Below are 2,516 nucleotides of genomic sequence, written 5' to 3'. Positions count from 1 at the left end.
AAATCTGGTAAGCTCAGGAAGGCTAAATTGTGCTCCTCTGGCTCCCCTGCGTGGGACTGCAAAACATGGTCTTGTCCAACATCTGTGCTCTGGACATTTTCTGTATCATGTTGCCTTCCCCTCTGGACAGTTGTTCCTTTTTGCTCGTCATGTTGTAATTTTACACTTTTAATGTGAATATTAGTATAGTCTTATTTAGAAACAAATTACAACAATTAAATACAATTAAATTACTAAAACAATTACCTCTCCTATATACAAATTTCAAATAAATTTACTAAACAATTACCTCCCTTATAGTCTTAGATACCAATTTAATTTTCTTCTGTAAAACTACGTGAATTTTAGATACCAGATGCTCCTTCAAATCTTATCATATTTATATCATAAAGTCGGGTGAGGATTCAATGAATTTGATGGAATACATAACCTCCAAAGTTGAACATCTAGAAAGAAAATCTGTACTGTAAAGTTGAACCCAAATCCGATGTTATTTGTACTATATATGTACGCTGCATAACCTCGCTTTTTGGCCAAAAGATACTCATATGTTCAAAAGTTCATTTTAGAAATATGTTCGAATCGGTATGGAATTTCGTGGGGTATTTGCCTAACCCTGCCAGGGTTTTTGCCTAGAAAGTTATGGAAATTTTAAAAAATTTGTCAAGGATTTTGTAAATCCAAATTATAGTTGTTAAACTTCAAAATTTTAGATGTCTTAGATGTTTTTGATGGTGTCGAATCTATTTCTATCATCAAAAACACGATGTAGTAATTATTGATAGTAGCTAATAAATAAGGTAAAAGTATAAATTAAAATGGCCATGTATATTTATTTATTTATACCCTCATCAATAAGTGGGGGTGTATATGCTTTGAGGTAGATTAAGTCTTTGCTTAAATTTGGCAATAGGCATATACAGCCCGGTATTAATGGGCATATACACTGATAAATATTAGTTGCCAAAAAAATGGCCATGCATATTTATGAGTCTATAGGCCCATTAATGAGTGGAGTTAGTTGTATATGCCTATCACTAGATTATGTCTTTGATTAAATCTCGTTGTGGGCATATACAACCCTGCATATTAATAGGTGTATAGACTGATAAATATTAGTTGTATATGCCCATCGCTAGATTATATTTTTAATTAAATCTTGTTGTGGACATATACAACCCTGCGCATTAATATGCATATAAACAAATAAATATTAGTTGCCAAACAAAACTGCCATGCATATTTATCAATCAATTGACCCATTAATATGAGATAGGCATATACAACTCTACAGATTAATGGGTGTATAAACTGATAGATATTGATTACTAAACAAATAAGTCATGTACATTTATCAATCTACTGCAAAGGCTATACATGCTCACAGCTAGATTATATCAAACTAAGCATAAACATATATAAATAGGCATATAGACGGATAAATTGACTCTGAAGCACACGGTGCTGTACTGTCTAATTAAATATTCCTGGCTCAACAGTCCAGTCATCAGTGTATCTAAATATTCCACACTTTCAGTTGCGTGTTCAAAATGTGCACAATTATTGACTCTGAACGTTCGATTTTGCTTTGACTTTTCAAATCACGTGCAACTTTTTCTTTATTTGTTAGATGCTCTATATATATATATATAAAATAAAACAATATCACGTGGAAGGTACACGAAGTATCGTATCATTGCACAGCGGGCATTTGCTATATAATATTCTTGCTCTCGTTTTTTCTGCTTGCAAGTTGCTGGGGTCTCCATTATTGAGAGTCTACCATATTTTCAGTGCTATAGCAGTTTATCAGAGGAGTTGTATTGTATGCCATATACTCTCCTGCTCTGTTAAATCTGGTGAAGGCTGGATTCTTCCTAATCTCGTCCAGAATGGGCCACTTCAATCGTTTGCTACACAGAATTACCACTATCCGGTCCTCCAAGCGGCCATTGGCGTTTGTCAAAATACGGAAGAATGGCAGAAGTAGAGACGATTCAGACGGCAACAGTATTGTTCCCAAGGGGTGCCTGCCTCTCTATGTGGGGAACGATATTATTATGAGATTTGTGATAGAAGCCAGCGTTCTCAGCCATCCCCTATTTGGGGAGCTGCTAGAGGCTTCTGTACAGGAATTCGGATACGAGCAGCAGGGGGCTCTCAGGATTCCCTGCGACGTCTTCTTGTTTGAGAGGATTCTTAATCTTATTAAGAGTAGAAATCCAATGTTATCAAATTGTCATCAATGATTTTGGATACGGTGCTCTTCTTTTGTAGTGAATGTATCCAAATTCCATTAATGGATTCTCTATTTTTCTTACCACTCATCAAATCAAAATAAGTTACCCTTTTTTTTTTAATTTCAAATTTATATTACATTTTCATTGTACACTGGGAGATTTGTACATTGATTTAGAAGTGAAAGGTAAAAGGTCATTTCATAGGTATTGGGTTTCAACTGTTATTACTGCCCTATTTGGATTTTAGTTTAAATCATGAAAACTAAATCTAAATTA

At 34.3% G+C, this 2,516-nt stretch overlaps 1 pseudogene; it reads left to right on the top strand.

Annotated features, from left to right (window-relative positions):
- Positions 1-1,764: 1,764 nt before the first annotated feature.
- On the top strand, positions 1,765-2,313 carry LOC149212482 (auxin-responsive protein SAUR71 pseudogene; annotated as a pseudogene).
- The last annotated feature ends 203 nt before the right edge of the window (positions 2,314-2,516 follow it).

The sequence above is a fragment of the Pinus tabuliformis genome, chromosome 1_1 (genome assembly GCF_031772625.1).
Source record: "Pinus tabuliformis cultivar Carrire ecotype Pingquan chromosome 1_1, CPIR1, whole genome shotgun sequence".
Taxonomy (NCBI): Eukaryota; Viridiplantae; Streptophyta; class Pinopsida; order Pinales; family Pinaceae; genus Pinus; species Pinus tabuliformis.
The sequence above is the reverse complement of the archived record's forward strand: the minus strand, read 5'-3'. Positions and strand labels throughout refer to the sequence as shown.